The 15812-nt window shown below is 54.5% G+C and overlaps 39 non-coding genes across 39 annotated transcripts; 7 read left to right on the top strand and 32 right to left on the bottom strand.

Moving 5' to 3' along the window:
- Positions 1-202: 202 nt before the first annotated feature.
- On the bottom strand, positions 203-276 carry Trnai-aau. The gene has a single exon. It is a non-coding gene; the product is annotated as a tRNA-Ile (tRNA).
- A 198-nt stretch (positions 277-474) lies between these two features.
- Trnae-uuc lies at positions 475-546 on the bottom strand. Its single transcript has one exon. It is a non-coding gene; the product is annotated as a tRNA-Glu (tRNA).
- Positions 547-827: 281 nt separating this feature from the next.
- Trnam-cau lies at positions 828-900 on the bottom strand. The gene has a single exon. It is a non-coding gene; the product is annotated as a tRNA-Met (tRNA).
- A 293-nt stretch (positions 901-1193) lies between these two features.
- On the bottom strand, positions 1194-1264 carry Trnag-gcc. Its single transcript has one exon. It is a non-coding gene; the product is annotated as a tRNA-Gly (tRNA).
- A 341-nt stretch (positions 1265-1605) lies between these two features.
- Positions 1606-1677, top strand: Trnag-ucc. Its single transcript has one exon. It is a non-coding gene; the product is annotated as a tRNA-Gly (tRNA).
- Positions 1678-2263: 586 nt separating this feature from the next.
- On the bottom strand, positions 2264-2337 carry Trnai-aau. Its single transcript has one exon. It is a non-coding gene; the product is annotated as a tRNA-Ile (tRNA).
- Positions 2338-2535: 198 nt separating this feature from the next.
- Positions 2536-2607, bottom strand: Trnae-uuc. The gene has a single exon. It is a non-coding gene; the product is annotated as a tRNA-Glu (tRNA).
- Positions 2608-2888: 281 nt separating this feature from the next.
- On the bottom strand, positions 2889-2961 carry Trnam-cau. The gene has a single exon. It is a non-coding gene; the product is annotated as a tRNA-Met (tRNA).
- A 293-nt stretch (positions 2962-3254) lies between these two features.
- On the bottom strand, positions 3255-3325 carry Trnag-gcc. The gene has a single exon. It is a non-coding gene; the product is annotated as a tRNA-Gly (tRNA).
- A 341-nt stretch (positions 3326-3666) lies between these two features.
- On the top strand, positions 3667-3738 carry Trnag-ucc. Its single transcript has one exon. It is a non-coding gene; the product is annotated as a tRNA-Gly (tRNA).
- Positions 3739-4324: 586 nt separating this feature from the next.
- Positions 4325-4398, bottom strand: Trnai-aau. Its single transcript has one exon. It is a non-coding gene; the product is annotated as a tRNA-Ile (tRNA).
- A 198-nt stretch (positions 4399-4596) lies between these two features.
- Positions 4597-4668, bottom strand: Trnae-uuc. The gene has a single exon. It is a non-coding gene; the product is annotated as a tRNA-Glu (tRNA).
- Positions 4669-4949: 281 nt separating this feature from the next.
- On the bottom strand, positions 4950-5022 carry Trnam-cau. The gene has a single exon. It is a non-coding gene; the product is annotated as a tRNA-Met (tRNA).
- Positions 5023-5315: 293 nt separating this feature from the next.
- On the bottom strand, positions 5316-5386 carry Trnag-gcc. The gene has a single exon. It is a non-coding gene; the product is annotated as a tRNA-Gly (tRNA).
- A 341-nt stretch (positions 5387-5727) lies between these two features.
- Positions 5728-5799, top strand: Trnag-ucc. Its single transcript has one exon. It is a non-coding gene; the product is annotated as a tRNA-Gly (tRNA).
- Positions 5800-6385: 586 nt separating this feature from the next.
- Trnai-aau lies at positions 6386-6459 on the bottom strand. The gene has a single exon. It is a non-coding gene; the product is annotated as a tRNA-Ile (tRNA).
- Positions 6460-6657: 198 nt separating this feature from the next.
- Trnae-uuc lies at positions 6658-6729 on the bottom strand. The gene has a single exon. It is a non-coding gene; the product is annotated as a tRNA-Glu (tRNA).
- Positions 6730-7010: 281 nt separating this feature from the next.
- Positions 7011-7083, bottom strand: Trnam-cau. The gene has a single exon. It is a non-coding gene; the product is annotated as a tRNA-Met (tRNA).
- Positions 7084-7376: 293 nt separating this feature from the next.
- Trnag-gcc lies at positions 7377-7447 on the bottom strand. Its single transcript has one exon. It is a non-coding gene; the product is annotated as a tRNA-Gly (tRNA).
- A 341-nt stretch (positions 7448-7788) lies between these two features.
- Trnag-ucc lies at positions 7789-7860 on the top strand. The gene has a single exon. It is a non-coding gene; the product is annotated as a tRNA-Gly (tRNA).
- Positions 7861-8446: 586 nt separating this feature from the next.
- Positions 8447-8520, bottom strand: Trnai-aau. Its single transcript has one exon. It is a non-coding gene; the product is annotated as a tRNA-Ile (tRNA).
- A 198-nt stretch (positions 8521-8718) lies between these two features.
- Positions 8719-8790, bottom strand: Trnae-uuc. Its single transcript has one exon. It is a non-coding gene; the product is annotated as a tRNA-Glu (tRNA).
- Positions 8791-9071: 281 nt separating this feature from the next.
- Positions 9072-9144, bottom strand: Trnam-cau. The gene has a single exon. It is a non-coding gene; the product is annotated as a tRNA-Met (tRNA).
- Positions 9145-9437: 293 nt separating this feature from the next.
- On the bottom strand, positions 9438-9508 carry Trnag-gcc. Its single transcript has one exon. It is a non-coding gene; the product is annotated as a tRNA-Gly (tRNA).
- Positions 9509-9849: 341 nt separating this feature from the next.
- On the top strand, positions 9850-9921 carry Trnag-ucc. Its single transcript has one exon. It is a non-coding gene; the product is annotated as a tRNA-Gly (tRNA).
- Positions 9922-10497: 576 nt separating this feature from the next.
- Positions 10498-10571, bottom strand: Trnai-aau. Its single transcript has one exon. It is a non-coding gene; the product is annotated as a tRNA-Ile (tRNA).
- A 198-nt stretch (positions 10572-10769) lies between these two features.
- Positions 10770-10841, bottom strand: Trnae-uuc. Its single transcript has one exon. It is a non-coding gene; the product is annotated as a tRNA-Glu (tRNA).
- Positions 10842-11122: 281 nt separating this feature from the next.
- Positions 11123-11195, bottom strand: Trnam-cau. Its single transcript has one exon. It is a non-coding gene; the product is annotated as a tRNA-Met (tRNA).
- A 293-nt stretch (positions 11196-11488) lies between these two features.
- Positions 11489-11559, bottom strand: Trnag-gcc. Its single transcript has one exon. It is a non-coding gene; the product is annotated as a tRNA-Gly (tRNA).
- A 341-nt stretch (positions 11560-11900) lies between these two features.
- Positions 11901-11972, top strand: Trnag-ucc. The gene has a single exon. It is a non-coding gene; the product is annotated as a tRNA-Gly (tRNA).
- A 586-nt stretch (positions 11973-12558) lies between these two features.
- Trnai-aau lies at positions 12559-12632 on the bottom strand. Its single transcript has one exon. It is a non-coding gene; the product is annotated as a tRNA-Ile (tRNA).
- Positions 12633-12830: 198 nt separating this feature from the next.
- On the bottom strand, positions 12831-12902 carry Trnae-uuc. Its single transcript has one exon. It is a non-coding gene; the product is annotated as a tRNA-Glu (tRNA).
- Positions 12903-13183: 281 nt separating this feature from the next.
- Positions 13184-13256, bottom strand: Trnam-cau. Its single transcript has one exon. It is a non-coding gene; the product is annotated as a tRNA-Met (tRNA).
- Positions 13257-13549: 293 nt separating this feature from the next.
- Positions 13550-13620, bottom strand: Trnag-gcc. The gene has a single exon. It is a non-coding gene; the product is annotated as a tRNA-Gly (tRNA).
- A 341-nt stretch (positions 13621-13961) lies between these two features.
- On the top strand, positions 13962-14033 carry Trnag-ucc. The gene has a single exon. It is a non-coding gene; the product is annotated as a tRNA-Gly (tRNA).
- Positions 14034-14619: 586 nt separating this feature from the next.
- Positions 14620-14693, bottom strand: Trnai-aau. Its single transcript has one exon. It is a non-coding gene; the product is annotated as a tRNA-Ile (tRNA).
- Positions 14694-14891: 198 nt separating this feature from the next.
- On the bottom strand, positions 14892-14963 carry Trnae-uuc. Its single transcript has one exon. It is a non-coding gene; the product is annotated as a tRNA-Glu (tRNA).
- Positions 14964-15244: 281 nt separating this feature from the next.
- On the bottom strand, positions 15245-15317 carry Trnam-cau. Its single transcript has one exon. It is a non-coding gene; the product is annotated as a tRNA-Met (tRNA).
- A 293-nt stretch (positions 15318-15610) lies between these two features.
- Positions 15611-15681, bottom strand: Trnag-gcc. Its single transcript has one exon. It is a non-coding gene; the product is annotated as a tRNA-Gly (tRNA).
- Between the last annotated feature and the right edge of the window lie 131 nt (positions 15682-15812).

Here is a 15812-nt window from a genome sequence, read left to right on the forward strand (position 1 = left end):
GCATCGGCAATCGGACATTTTCTTTCATTTTCTCTAACCAGTGTATTCAAGATATTATGGCCATTGCCGAGTGAATGCTGTAGTGCTTCCCGACGAGTCGGGTTCGGATCCTCTGTCAACTTCCACGCAGGGTGATGATCATTTGGTCATCACACTCGCCAGCTGAAATCGGCGCTGCCTTTTCGCAGTAGTAAAAGAGAAGTGGCCCGTGGGGGGATCGAACCCACGACCTTCGCGTTATTAGCACGACGCTCTAACCAACTGAGCTAACGGGCCTCGGCAGATGCAGTTGCTCAGCCCTACGCTGGAATCAGGTGGCATGAAGCCATACACCATTCCTATGGTCGTCGTGTGTCTGCTTCCCTAGTCTATATTCTGCTGACGGTCACGAAACAGTAGCTATATTGCGAGCAGGACGGGAAACGGCCGCTCGGACAGCTCAAACTTGTCACGATTCGTGTGGAAAAAATTCCGTTCCGGTACCGGGAATCGAACCCGGGCCTCCTGGGTGAAAGCCAGGTATCCTAGCCACTAGACCACACCGGATGCGGCCGTTTCATTCGACCGTTCGTACGGTCGCTTGTCGCATTGTCGCTCTCTTTGCGAGCATCTTTGCACATACTGACTGGCAAGGCGCGCACCTCAAACGTCGCAGAGCAATGCTTTTGGCTTCATGCTCTGCTGGGAGAAGAGGAATAGGGAAGCTGTATGTAGCAATAACAGGAAGTAAACATTTTCCCGCTGAAGCGTTGAAACGTTGCGGATAACAAACAAGAAATAAGTTGGCGCCCTAGCAACAGCACCACCTTCAGTCACAGAAAATTAGATGCCCCGGGTGAGGATCGAACTCACGACCTTAAGATTATGAGACTTACGCGCTGCCTACTGCGCTACCGAGGCAGGCGATCGTTAGACCTTCTGGAATCTTGGTAAGTACCGAATACAAGTGGTAGAGAGTCTGCACTCCCTGGCTCATTTTTTCTGTTGCTACACGTGCATTCACGGCGCGGCAGGCAACTTGCGATGCTAGGCCGACGCCAGTATGTACAATAGCACGCAGGAGTCCAAACGAGCAGTCGTCCGCGCTGCATGATTGGTTCTTTCCACACGGAATCCCGCGGTTCATTCTCATGGCTCACGCAGTTCGAGTGCGAAAGACACGCAGCACCCCTACCGGAGAAAAAACAAAATGATGCATCGGCCGGGAATCGAACCCGGGCCGCCCGCGTGGCAGGCGAGCATTCTACCACTGAACCACCGATGCTCGGGCCAGCGGTACCTTCACGCTGCTTCCCGAGCAGATGTCTCAAGGGAAAGTGGGACTGCCGTCAAGCGCCGTAGCATTCTGTGGAGAAGATGCTGCAGACGCTGAATCCTGCACTGCACTGCTTAAAGATGCCGCCAGAACGCGGTCCTCTGCGTACTCTTGCGCCGCCGGCGCCGACTCTTGCCAAAGGATGCGAAATGTGCGCGGATACGCTGTCCGAATGCGTCTGGATGTGCTCCCCTAGCCTGCCTCGAAATGCGCCTGCCGGGTACGATCACCTTCGGCCGCTGCCGACAGGCGGGAAGCCGACTCAGCGCGGTGGCGGGGCGCTCGCTTGTGCGGTGGTGGTGTAATGGTCAGCATAGTTGCCTTCCAAGCAGTTGATCCGGGTTCGATTCCCGGCCACCGCAGCAGGCTTTTAATTTCGCGTATGAGTACTTTTGCCACGCGCTCTTAAACTATTGTTTTTTCGCCCTCTTACTCGCTGCATACCAGCCCTTAGTGTGTCTCGACTTGTCTCGACTTTGCTCAGCTGACGCGAGAGCTGACGCTCTCAAATCGGCCTATATCAAAACGACAAGCACGAGAAACGACTGAGAGAGGTAAGGAGAGGCGAGGCGAGGCGATGGACACACAGCACGCCCCCTTCATTTCACGGTGGCGTCTCCCTGGCCGAATCGGGCTGTAGCTCCGAAAACAAAGGAGAAACAAAAATAGGAAGTAAAACTGCCAATACTGCCCTGTGTTCCCATGCGCTCACCCGCCCAAGTACTGACAAGGGCCAAAGTTGTTACGCATCGGCAATCGGACATTTTCTTTCATTTTCTCTAACCAGTGTATTCAAGATATTATGGCCATTGCCGAGTGAATGCTGTAGTGCTTCCCGACGAGTCGGGTTCGGATCCTCTGTCAACTTCCACGCAGGGTGATGATCATTTGGTCATCACACTCGCCAGCTGAAATCGGCGCTGCCTTTTCGCAGTAGTAAAAGAGAAGTGGCCCGTGGGGGGATCGAACCCACGACCTTCGCGTTATTAGCACGACGCTCTAACCAACTGAGCTAACGGGCCTCGGCAGATGCAGTTGCTCAGCCCTACGCTGGAATCAGGTGGCATGAAGCCATACACCATTCCTATGGTCGTCGTGTGTCTGCTTCCCTAGTCTATATTCTGCTGACGGTCACGAAACAGTAGCTATATTGCGAGCAGGACGGGAAACGGCCGCTCGGACAGCTCAAACTTGTCACGATTCGTGTGGAAAAAATTCCGTTCCGGTACCGGGAATCGAACCCGGGCCTCCTGGGTGAAAGCCAGGTATCCTAGCCACTAGACCACACCGGATGCGGCCGTTTCATTCGACCGTTCGTACGGTCGCTTGTCGCATTGTCGCTCTCTTTGCGAGCATCTTTGCACATACTGACTGGCAAGGCGCGCACCTCAAACGTCGCAGAGCAATGCTTTTGGCTTCATGCTCTGCTGGGAGAAGAGGAATAGGGAAGCTGTATGTAGCAATAACAGGAAGTAAACATTTTCCCGCTGAAGCGTTGAAACGTTGCGGATAACAAACAAGAAATAAGTTGGCGCCCTAGCAACAGCACCACCTTCAGTCACAGAAAATTAGATGCCCCGGGTGAGGATCGAACTCACGACCTTAAGATTATGAGACTTACGCGCTGCCTACTGCGCTACCGAGGCAGGCGATCGTTAGACCTTCTGGAATCTTGGTAAGTACCGAATACAAGTGGTAGAGAGTCTGCACTCCCTGGCTCATTTTTTCTGTTGCTACACGTGCATTCACGGCGCGGCAGGCAACTTGCGATGCTAGGCCGACGCCAGTATGTACAATAGCACGCAGGAGTCCAAACGAGCAGTCGTCCGCGCTGCATGATTGGTTCTTTCCACACGGAATCCCGCGGTTCATTCTCATGGCTCACGCAGTTCGAGTGCGAAAGACACGCAGCACCCCTACCGGAGAAAAAACAAAATGATGCATCGGCCGGGAATCGAACCCGGGCCGCCCGCGTGGCAGGCGAGCATTCTACCACTGAACCACCGATGCTCGGGCCAGCGGTACCTTCACGCTGCTTCCCGAGCAGATGTCTCAAGGGAAAGTGGGACTGCCGTCAAGCGCCGTAGCATTCTGTGGAGAAGATGCTGCAGACGCTGAATCCTGCACTGCACTGCTTAAAGATGCCGCCAGAACGCGGTCCTCTGCGTACTCTTGCGCCGCCGGCGCCGACTCTTGCCAAAGGATGCGAAATGTGCGCGGATACGCTGTCCGAATGCGTCTGGATGTGCTCCCCTAGCCTGCCTCGAAATGCGCCTGCCGGGTACGATCACCTTCGGCCGCTGCCGACAGGCGGGAAGCCGACTCAGCGCGGTGGCGGGGCGCTCGCTTGTGCGGTGGTGGTGTAATGGTCAGCATAGTTGCCTTCCAAGCAGTTGATCCGGGTTCGATTCCCGGCCACCGCAGCAGGCTTTTAATTTCGCGTATGAGTACTTTTGCCACGCGCTCTTAAACTATTGTTTTTTCGCCCTCTTACTCGCTGCATACCAGCCCTTAGTGTGTCTCGACTTGTCTCGACTTTGCTCAGCTGACGCGAGAGCTGACGCTCTCAAATCGGCCTATATCAAAACGACAAGCACGAGAAACGACTGAGAGAGGTAAGGAGAGGCGAGGCGAGGCGATGGACACACAGCACGCCCCCTTCATTTCACGGTGGCGTCTCCCTGGCCGAATCGGGCTGTAGCTCCGAAAACAAAGGAGAAACAAAAATAGGAAGTAAAACTGCCAATACTGCCCTGTGTTCCCATGCGCTCACCCGCCCAAGTACTGACAAGGGCCAAAGTTGTTACGCATCGGCAATCGGACATTTTCTTTCATTTTCTCTAACCAGTGTATTCAAGATATTATGGCCATTGCCGAGTGAATGCTGTAGTGCTTCCCGACGAGTCGGGTTCGGATCCTCTGTCAACTTCCACGCAGGGTGATGATCATTTGGTCATCACACTCGCCAGCTGAAATCGGCGCTGCCTTTTCGCAGTAGTAAAAGAGAAGTGGCCCGTGGGGGGATCGAACCCACGACCTTCGCGTTATTAGCACGACGCTCTAACCAACTGAGCTAACGGGCCTCGGCAGATGCAGTTGCTCAGCCCTACGCTGGAATCAGGTGGCATGAAGCCATACACCATTCCTATGGTCGTCGTGTGTCTGCTTCCCTAGTCTATATTCTGCTGACGGTCACGAAACAGTAGCTATATTGCGAGCAGGACGGGAAACGGCCGCTCGGACAGCTCAAACTTGTCACGATTCGTGTGGAAAAAATTCCGTTCCGGTACCGGGAATCGAACCCGGGCCTCCTGGGTGAAAGCCAGGTATCCTAGCCACTAGACCACACCGGATGCGGCCGTTTCATTCGACCGTTCGTACGGTCGCTTGTCGCATTGTCGCTCTCTTTGCGAGCATCTTTGCACATACTGACTGGCAAGGCGCGCACCTCAAACGTCGCAGAGCAATGCTTTTGGCTTCATGCTCTGCTGGGAGAAGAGGAATAGGGAAGCTGTATGTAGCAATAACAGGAAGTAAACATTTTCCCGCTGAAGCGTTGAAACGTTGCGGATAACAAACAAGAAATAAGTTGGCGCCCTAGCAACAGCACCACCTTCAGTCACAGAAAATTAGATGCCCCGGGTGAGGATCGAACTCACGACCTTAAGATTATGAGACTTACGCGCTGCCTACTGCGCTACCGAGGCAGGCGATCGTTAGACCTTCTGGAATCTTGGTAAGTACCGAATACAAGTGGTAGAGAGTCTGCACTCCCTGGCTCATTTTTTCTGTTGCTACACGTGCATTCACGGCGCGGCAGGCAACTTGCGATGCTAGGCCGACGCCAGTATGTACAATAGCACGCAGGAGTCCAAACGAGCAGTCGTCCGCGCTGCATGATTGGTTCTTTCCACACGGAATCCCGCGGTTCATTCTCATGGCTCACGCAGTTCGAGTGCGAAAGACACGCAGCACCCCTACCGGAGAAAAAACAAAATGATGCATCGGCCGGGAATCGAACCCGGGCCGCCCGCGTGGCAGGCGAGCATTCTACCACTGAACCACCGATGCTCGGGCCAGCGGTACCTTCACGCTGCTTCCCGAGCAGATGTCTCAAGGGAAAGTGGGACTGCCGTCAAGCGCCGTAGCATTCTGTGGAGAAGATGCTGCAGACGCTGAATCCTGCACTGCACTGCTTAAAGATGCCGCCAGAACGCGGTCCTCTGCGTACTCTTGCGCCGCCGGCGCCGACTCTTGCCAAAGGATGCGAAATGTGCGCGGATACGCTGTCCGAATGCGTCTGGATGTGCTCCCCTAGCCTGCCTCGAAATGCGCCTGCCGGGTACGATCACCTTCGGCCGCTGCCGACAGGCGGGAAGCCGACTCAGCGCGGTGGCGGGGCGCTCGCTTGTGCGGTGGTGGTGTAATGGTCAGCATAGTTGCCTTCCAAGCAGTTGATCCGGGTTCGATTCCCGGCCACCGCAGCAGGCTTTTAATTTCGCGTATGAGTACTTTTGCCACGCGCTCTTAAACTATTGTTTTTTCGCCCTCTTACTCGCTGCATACCAGCCCTTAGTGTGTCTCGACTTGTCTCGACTTTGCTCAGCTGACGCGAGAGCTGACGCTCTCAAATCGGCCTATATCAAAACGACAAGCACGAGAAACGACTGAGAGAGGTAAGGAGAGGCGAGGCGAGGCGATGGACACACAGCACGCCCCCTTCATTTCACGGTGGCGTCTCCCTGGCCGAATCGGGCTGTAGCTCCGAAAACAAAGGAGAAACAAAAATAGGAAGTAAAACTGCCAATACTGCCCTGTGTTCCCATGCGCTCACCCGCCCAAGTACTGACAAGGGCCAAAGTTGTTACGCATCGGCAATCGGACATTTTCTTTCATTTTCTCTAACCAGTGTATTCAAGATATTATGGCCATTGCCGAGTGAATGCTGTAGTGCTTCCCGACGAGTCGGGTTCGGATCCTCTGTCAACTTCCACGCAGGGTGATGATCATTTGGTCATCACACTCGCCAGCTGAAATCGGCGCTGCCTTTTCGCAGTAGTAAAAGAGAAGTGGCCCGTGGGGGGATCGAACCCACGACCTTCGCGTTATTAGCACGACGCTCTAACCAACTGAGCTAACGGGCCTCGGCAGATGCAGTTGCTCAGCCCTACGCTGGAATCAGGTGGCATGAAGCCATACACCATTCCTATGGTCGTCGTGTGTCTGCTTCCCTAGTCTATATTCTGCTGACGGTCACGAAACAGTAGCTATATTGCGAGCAGGACGGGAAACGGCCGCTCGGACAGCTCAAACTTGTCACGATTCGTGTGGAAAAAATTCCGTTCCGGTACCGGGAATCGAACCCGGGCCTCCTGGGTGAAAGCCAGGTATCCTAGCCACTAGACCACACCGGATGCGGCCGTTTCATTCGACCGTTCGTACGGTCGCTTGTCGCATTGTCGCTCTCTTTGCGAGCATCTTTGCACATACTGACTGGCAAGGCGCGCACCTCAAACGTCGCAGAGCAATGCTTTTGGCTTCATGCTCTGCTGGGAGAAGAGGAATAGGGAAGCTGTATGTAGCAATAACAGGAAGTAAACATTTTCCCGCTGAAGCGTTGAAACGTTGCGGATAACAAACAAGAAATAAGTTGGCGCCCTAGCAACAGCACCACCTTCAGTCACAGAAAATTAGATGCCCCGGGTGAGGATCGAACTCACGACCTTAAGATTATGAGACTTACGCGCTGCCTACTGCGCTACCGAGGCAGGCGATCGTTAGACCTTCTGGAATCTTGGTAAGTACCCAATACAAGTGGTAGAGAGTCTGCACTCCCTGGCTCATTTTTTCTGTTGCTACACGTGCATTCACGGCGCGGCAGGCAACTTGCGATGCTAGGCCGACGCCAGTATGTACAATAGCACGCAGGAGTCCAAACGAGCAGTCGTCCGCGCTGCATGATTGGTTCTTTCCACACGGAATCCCGCGGTTCATTCTCATGGCTCACGCAGTTCGAGTGCGAAAGACACGCAGCACCCCTACCGGAGAAAAAACAAAATGATGCATCGGCCGGGAATCGAACCCGGGCCGCCCGCGTGGCAGGCGAGCATTCTACCACTGAACCACCGATGCTCGGGCCAGCGGTACCTTCACGCTGCTTCCCGAGCAGATGTCTCAAGGGAAAGTGGGACTGCCGTCAAGCGCCGTAGCATTCTGTGGAGAAGATGCTGCAGACGCTGAATCCTGCACTGCACTGCTTAAAGATGCCGCCAGAACGCGGTCCTCTGCGTACTCTTGCGCCGCCGGCGCCGACTCTTGCCAAAGGATGCGAAATGTGCGCGGATACGCTGTCCGAATGCGTCTGGATGTGCTCCCCTAGCCTGCCTCGAAATGCGCCTGCCGGGTACGATCACCTTCGGCCGCTGCCGACAGGCGGGAAGCCGACTCAGCGCGGTGGCGGGGCGCTCGCTTGTGCGGTGGTGGTGTAATGGTCAGCATAGTTGCCTTCCAAGCAGTTGATCCGGGTTCGATTCCCGGCCACCGCAGCAGGCTTTTAATTTCGCGTATGAGTACTTTTGCCACGCGCTCTTAAACTATTGTTTTTTCGCCCTCTTACTCGCTGCATACCAGCCCTTAGTGTGTCTCGACTTGTCTCGACTTTGCTCAGCTGACGCGAGAGCTGACGCTCTCAAATCGGCCTATATCAAAACGACAAGCACGAGAAACGACTGAGAGAGGTAAGGAGAGGCGAGGCGAGGCGATGGACACACAGCACGCCCCCTTCATTTCACGGTGGCGTCTCCCTGGCCGAATCGGGCTGTAGCTCCGAAAACAAAGGAGAAACAAAAATAGGAAGTAAAACTGCCAATACTGCCCTGTGTTCCCATGCGCTCACCCGCCCAAGTACTGACAAGGGCCAAAGTTGTTACGCATCGGCAATCGGACATTTTCTTTCATTTTCTCTAACCAGTGTATTCAAGATATTATGGCCATTGCCGAGTGAATGCTGTAGTGCTTCCCGACGAGTCGGGTTCGGATCCTCTGTCAACTTCCACGCAGGGTGATGATCATTTGGTCATCACACTCGCCAGCTGAAATCGGCGCTGCCTTTTCGCAGTAGTAAAAGAGAAGTGGCCCGTGGGGGGATCGAACCCACGACCTTCGCGTTATTAGCACGACGCTCTAACCAACTGAGCTAACGGGCCTCGGCAGATGCAGTTGCTCAGCCCTACGCTGGAATCAGGTGGCATGAAGCCATACACCATTCCTATGGTCGTCGTGTGTCTGCTTCCCTAGTCTATATTCTGCTGACGGTCACGAAACAGTAGCTATATTGCGAGCAGGACGGGAAACGGCCGCTCGGACAGCTCAAACTTGTCACGATTCGTGTGGAAAAAATTCCGTTCCGGTACCGGGAATCGAACCCGGGCCTCCTGGGTGAAAGCCAGGTATCCTAGCCACTAGACCACACCGGATGCGGCCGTTTCATTCGACCGTTCGTACGGTCGCTTGTCGCATTGTCGCTCTCTTTGCGAGCATCTTTGCACATACTGACTGGCAAGGCGCGCACCTCAAACGTCGCAGAGCAATGCTTTTGGCTTCATGCTCTGCTGGGAGAAGAGGAATAGGGAAGCTGTATGTAGCAATAACAGGAAGTAAACATTTTCCCGCTGAAGCGTTGAAACGTTGCGGATAACAAACAAGAAATAAGTTGGCGCCCTAGCAACAGCACCACCTTCAGTCACAGAAAATTAGATGCCCCGGGTGAGGATCGAACTCACGACCTTAAGATTATGAGACTTACGCGCTGCCTACTGCGCTACCGAGGCAGGCGATCGTTAGACCTTCTGGAATCTTGGTAAGTACCGAATACAAGTGGTAGAGAGTCTGCACTCCCTGGCTCATTTTTTCTGTTGCTACACGTGCATTCACGGCGCGGCAGGCAACTTGCGATGCTAGGCCGACGCCAGTATGTACAATAGCACGCAGGAGTCCAAACGAGCAGTCGTCCGCGCTGCATGATTGGTTCTTTCCACACGGAATCCCGCGGTTCATTCTCATGGCTCACGCAGTTCGAGTGCGAAAGACACGCAGCACCCCTACCGGAGAAAAAACAAAATGATGCATCGGCCGGGAATCGAACCCGGGCCGCCCGCGTGGCAGGCGAGCATTCTACCACTGAACCACCGATGCTCGGGCCAGCGGTACCTTCACGCTGCTTCCCGAGCAGATGTCTCAAGGGAAAGTGGGACTGCCGTCAAGCGCCGTAGCATTCTGTGGAGAAGATGCTGCAGACGCTGAATCCTGCACTGCACTGCTTAAAGATGCCGCCAGAACGCGGTCCTCTGCGTACTCTTGCGCCGCCGGCGCCGACTCTTGCCAAAGGATGCGAAATGTGCGCGGATACGCTGTCCGAATGCGTCTGGATGTGCTCCCCTAGCCTGCCTCGAAATGCGCCTGCCGGGTACGATCACCTTCGGCCGCTGCCGACAGGCGGGAAGCCGACTCAGCGCGGTGGCGGGGCGCTCGCTTGTGCGGTGGTGGTGTAATGGTCAGCATAGTTGCCTTCCAAGCAGTTGATCCGGGTTCGATTCCCGGCCACCGCAGCAGGCTTTTAATTTCGCGTATGAGTACTTTTGCCACGCGCTCTTAAACTATTGTTTTTTCGCCCTCTTACTCGCTGCATACCAGCCCTTAGTGTGTCTCGACTTGTCTCGACTTTGCTCAGCTGACGCGAGAGCTGACGCTCTCAAATCGGCCTATATCAAAACGACAAGCACGAGAAACGACTGAGAGAGGTAAGGAGAGGCGAGGCGAGGCGATGGACACACAGCACGCCCCCTTCATTTCACGGTGGCGTCTCCCTGGCCGAATCGGGCTGTAGCTCCGAAAACAAAGGAGAAACAAAAATAGGAAGTAAAACTGCCAATACTGCCCTGTGTTCCTATGCGCTCACCCGCCCAAGTACTGACAAGGGCCAAAGTTGTTACGCATCGGCAATCGGACATTTTCTCTAACCAGTGTATTCAAGATATTATGGCCATTGCCGAGTGAATGCTGTAGTGCTTCCCGACGAGTCGGGTTCGGATCCTCTGTCAACTTCCACGCAGGGTGATGATCATTTGGTCATCACACTCGCCAGCTGAAATCGGCGCTGCCTTTTCGCAGTAGTAAAAGAGAAGTGGCCCGTGGGGGGATCGAACCCACGACCTTCGCGTTATTAGCACGACGCTCTAACCAACTGAGCTAACGGGCCTCGGCAGATGCAGTTGCTCAGCCCTACGCTGGAATCAGGTGGCATGAAGCCATACACCATTCCTATGGTCGTCGTGTGTCTGCTTCCCTAGTCTATATTCTGCTGACGGTCACGAAACAGTAGCTATATTGCGAGCAGGACGGGAAACGGCCGCTCGGACAGCTCAAACTTGTCACGATTCGTGTGGAAAAAATTCCGTTCCGGTACCGGGAATCGAACCCGGGCCTCCTGGGTGAAAGCCAGGTATCCTAGCCACTAGACCACACCGGATGCGGCCGTTTCATTCGACCGTTCGTACGGTCGCTTGTCGCATTGTCGCTCTCTTTGCGAGCATCTTTGCACATACTGACTGGCAAGGCGCGCACCTCAAACGTCGCAGAGCAATGCTTTTGGCTTCATGCTCTGCTGGGAGAAGAGGAATAGGGAAGCTGTATGTAGCAATAACAGGAAGTAAACATTTTCCCGCTGAAGCGTTGAAACGTTGCGGATAACAAACAAGAAATAAGTTGGCGCCCTAGCAACAGCACCACCTTCAGTCACAGAAAATTAGATGCCCCGGGTGAGGATCGAACTCACGACCTTAAGATTATGAGACTTACGCGCTGCCTACTGCGCTACGGAGGCAGGCGATCGTTAGACCTTCTGGAATCTTGGTAAGTACCGAATACAAGTGGTAGAGAGTCTGCACTCCCTGGCTCATTTTTTCTGTTGCTACACGTGCATTCACGGCGCGGCAGGCAACTTGCGATGCTAGGCCGACGCCAGTATGTACAATAGCACGCAGGAGTCCAAACGAGCAGTCGTCCGCGCTGCATGATTGGTTCTTTCCACACGGAATCCCGCGGTTCATTCTCATGGCTCACGCAGTTCGAGTGCGAAAGACACGCAGCACCCCTACCGGAGAAAAAACAAAATGATGCATCGGCCGGGAATCGAACCCGGGCCGCCCGCGTGGCAGGCGAGCATTCTACCACTGAACCACCGATGCTCGGGCCAGCGGTACCTTCACGCTGCTTCCCGAGCAGATGTCTCAAGGGAAAGTGGGACTGCCGTCAAGCGCCGTAGCATTCTGTGGAGAAGATGCTGCAGACGCTGAATCCTGCACTGCACTGCTTAAAGATGCCGCCAGAACGCGGTCCTCTGCGTACTCTTGCGCCGCCGGCGCCGACTCTTGCCAAAGGATGCGAAATGTGCGCGGATACGCTGTCCGAATGCGTCTGGATGTGCTCCCCTAGCCTGCCTCGAAATGCGCCTGCCGGGTACGATCACCTTCGGCCGCTGCCGACAGGCGGGAAGCCGACTCAGCGCGGTGGCGGGGCGCTCGCTTGTGCGGTGGTGGTGTAATGGTCAGCATAGTTGCCTTCCAAGCAGTTGATCCGGGTTCGATTCCCGGCCACCGCAGCAGGCTTTTAATTTCGCGTATGAGTACTTTTGCCACGCGCTCTTAAACTATTGTTTTTTCGCCCTCTTACTCGCTGCATACCAGCCCTTAGTGTGTCTCGACTTGTCTCGACTTTGCTCAGCTGACGCGAGAGCTGACGCTCTCAAATCGGCCTATATCAAAACGACAAGCACGAGAAACGACTGAGAGAGGTAAGGAGAGGCGAGGCGAGGCGATGGACACACAGCACGCCCCCTTCATTTCACGGTGGCGTCTCCCTGGCCGAATCGGGCTGTAGCTCCGAAAACAAAGGAGAAACAAAAATAGGAAGTAAAACTGCCAATACTGCCCTGTGTTCCCATGCGCTCACCCGCCCAAGTACTGACAAGGGCCAAAGTTGTTACGCATCGGCAATCGGACATTTTCTTTCATTTTCTCTAACCAGTGTATTCAAGATATTATGGCCATTGCCGAGTGAATGCTGTAGTGCTTCCCGACGAGTCGGGTTCGGATCCTCTGTCAACTTCCACGCAGGGTGATGATCATTTGGTCATCACACTCGCCAGCTGAAATCGGCGCTGCCTTTTCGCAGTAGTAAAAGAGAAGTGGCCCGTGGGGGGATCGAACCCACGACCTTCGCGTTATTAGCACGACGCTCTAACCAACTGAGCTAACGGGCCTCGGCAGATGCAGTTGCTCAGCCCTACGCTGGAATCAGGTGGCATGAAGCCATACACCATTCCTATGGTCGTCGTGTGTCTGCTTCCCTAGTCTATATTCTGCTGACGGTCACGAAACAGTAGCTATATTGCGAGCAGGACGGGAAACGGCCGCTCGGACAGCTCAAACTTGTCACGATTCGTGTGGAAAAAATTCCGTTCCGGTACCGGGAATCGAACCCGGGCCTCCTGGGTGAAAGCCAGGTATCCTAGCCACTAGACCACACCGGATGCGGCCGTTTCATTCGACCGTTCGTACGGTCGCTTGTCGCATTGTCGCTCTCTTTGCGAGCATCTTTGCACATACTGACTGGCAAGGCGCGCACCTCAAACGTCGCAGAGCAATGCTTTTGGCTTCATGCTCTGCTGGGAGAAGAGGAATAGGGAAGCTGTATGTAGCAATAACAGGAAGTAAACATTTTCCCGCTGAAGCGTTGAAACGTTGCGGATAACAAACAAGAAATAAGTTGGCGCCCTAGCAACAGCACCACCTTCAGTCACAGAAAATTAGATGCCCCGGGTGAGGATCGAACTCACGACCTTAAGATTATGAGACTTACGCGCTGCCTACTGCGCTACCGAGGCAGGCGATCGTTAGACCTTCTGGAATCTTGGTAAGTACCGAATACAAGTGGTAGAGAGTCTGCACTCCCTGGCTCATTTTTTCTGTTGCTACACGTGCATTCACGGCGCGGCAGGCAACTTGCGATGCTAGGCCGACGCCAGTATGTACAATAGCACGCAGGAGTCCAAACGAGCAGTCGTCCGCGCTGCACGATTGGTTCTTTCCACACGGAATCCCGCGGTTCATTCTCATGGCTCACGCAGTTCGAGTGCGAAAGACACGCAGCACCCCTACCGGAGAAAAAACAAAATGATGCATCGGCCGGGAATCGAACCCGGGCCGCCCGCGTGGCAGGCGAGCATTCTACCACTGAACCACCGATGCTCGGGCCAGCGGTACCTTCACGCTGCTTCCCGAGCAGATGTCTCAAGGGAAAGTGGGACTGCCGTCAAGCGCCGTAGCATTCTGTGGAGAAGATGCTGCAGACGCTGAATCCTGCACTGCACTGCTTAAAGATGCCGCCAGAACGCGGTCCTCTGCGTACTCTTGCGCCGCCGGCGCCGACTCTTGCCAAAGGATGCGAAATGTGCGCGGATACGCTGTCCGAATGCGTCTGGATGTGCTCCCCTAGCCTGCCTCGAAATGCGCCTGCCGGGTACGATCACCTTCGGCCGCTGCCGACAGGCGGGAAGCCGACTCAGCGCGGTGGCGGGGCGCTCGCTTGTGCGGTGGTGGTGTAATGGTCAGCATAGTTGCCTTCCAAGCAGTTGATCCGGGTTCGATTCCCGGCCACCGCAGCAGGCTTTTAATTTCGCGTATGAGTACTTTTGCCACGCGCTCTTAAACTATTGTTTTTTCGCCCTCTTACTCGCTGCATACCAGCCCTTAGTGTGTCTCGACTTGTCTCGACTTTGCTCAGCTGACGCGAGAGCTGACGCTCTCAAATCGGCCTATATCAAAACGACAAGCACGAGAAACGACTGAGAGAGGTAAGGAGAGGCGAGGCGAGGCGATGGACACACAGCACGCCCCCTTCATTTCACGGTGGCGTCTCCCTGGCCGAATCGGGCTGTAGCTCCGAAAACAAAGGAGAAACAAAAATAGGAAGTAAAACTGCCAATACTGCCCTGTGTTCCTATGCGCTCACCCGCCCAAGTACTGACAAGGGCCAAAGTTGTTACGCATCGGCAATCGGACATTTTCTTTCATTTTCTCTAACCAGTGTATTCAAGATATTATGGCCATTGCCGAGTGAATGCTGTAGTGCTTCCCGACGAGTCGGGTTCGGATCCTCTGTCAACTTCCACGCAGGGTGATGATCATTTGGTCATCACACTCGCCAGCTGAAATCGGCGCTGCCTTTTCGCAGTAGTAAAAGAGAAGTGGCCCGTGGGGGGATCGAACCCACGACCTTCGCGTTATTAGCACGACGCTCTAACCAACTGAGCTAACGGGCCTCGGCAGATGCAGTTGCTCAGCCCTACGCTGGAATCAGGTGGCATGAAGCCATACACCATTCCTATGGTCGTCGTGTGTCTGCTTCCCTAGTCTATATTCTGCTGACGGTCACGAAACAGTAGCTATATTGCGAGCAGGACGGGAAACGGCCGCTCGGACAGCTCAAACTTGTCACGATTCGTGTGGAAAAAATTCCGTTCCGGTACCGGGAATCGAACCCGGGCCTCCTGGGTGAAAGCCAGGTATCCTAGCCACTAGACCACACCGGATGCGGCCGTTTCATTCGACCGTTCGTACGGTCGCTTGTCGCATTGTCGCTCTCTTTGCGAGCATCTTTGCACATACTGACTGGCAAGGCGCGCACCTCAAACGTCGCAGAGCAATGCTTTTGGCTTCATGCTCTGCTGGGAGAAGAGGAATAGGGAAGCTGTATGTAGCAATAACAGGAAGTAAACATTTTCCCGCTGAAGCGTTGAAACGTTGCGGATAACAAACAAGAAATAAGTTGGCGCCCTAGCAACAGCACCACCTTCAGTCACAGAAAATTAGATGCCCCGGGTGAGGATCGAACTCACGACCTTAAGATTATGAGACTTACGCGCTGCCTACTGCGCTACCGAGGCAGGCGATCGTTAGACCTTCTGGAATCTTGGTAAGTACCGAATACAAGTGGTAGAGAGTCTGCACTCCCTGGCTCATTTTTTCTGTTGCTACACGTGCATTCACGGCGCGGCAGGCAACTTGCGATGCTAGGCCGACGCCAGTATGTACAATAGCACGCAGGAGTCCAAACGAGCAGTCGTCCGCGCTGCATGATTGGTTCTTTCCACACGGAATCCCGCGGTTCATTCTCATGGCTCACGCAGTTCGAGTGCGAAAGACACGCAGCACCCCTACCGGAGAAAAAACAAAATGATGCATCGGCCGGGAATCGAACCCGGGCCGCCCGCGTGGCAGGCGAGCATTCTACCACTGAACCACCGATGCTCGGGCCAGCGGTACCTTCACGCTGCTTCCCGAGCAGATGTCTCAAGGGAAAGTGGGACTGCCGTCAAGCGCCGTAGCATTCTGTGGAGAAGATGCTGCAGACGCTGAATCCTGCACTGCACTGCTTAAAG

The sequence above is a fragment of the Schistocerca americana genome, unplaced genomic scaffold (assembly GCF_021461395.2).
Source record: "Schistocerca americana isolate TAMUIC-IGC-003095 unplaced genomic scaffold, iqSchAmer2.1 HiC_scaffold_133, whole genome shotgun sequence".
Classification (NCBI taxonomy): domain Eukaryota; kingdom Metazoa; phylum Arthropoda; class Insecta; order Orthoptera; family Acrididae; genus Schistocerca; species Schistocerca americana.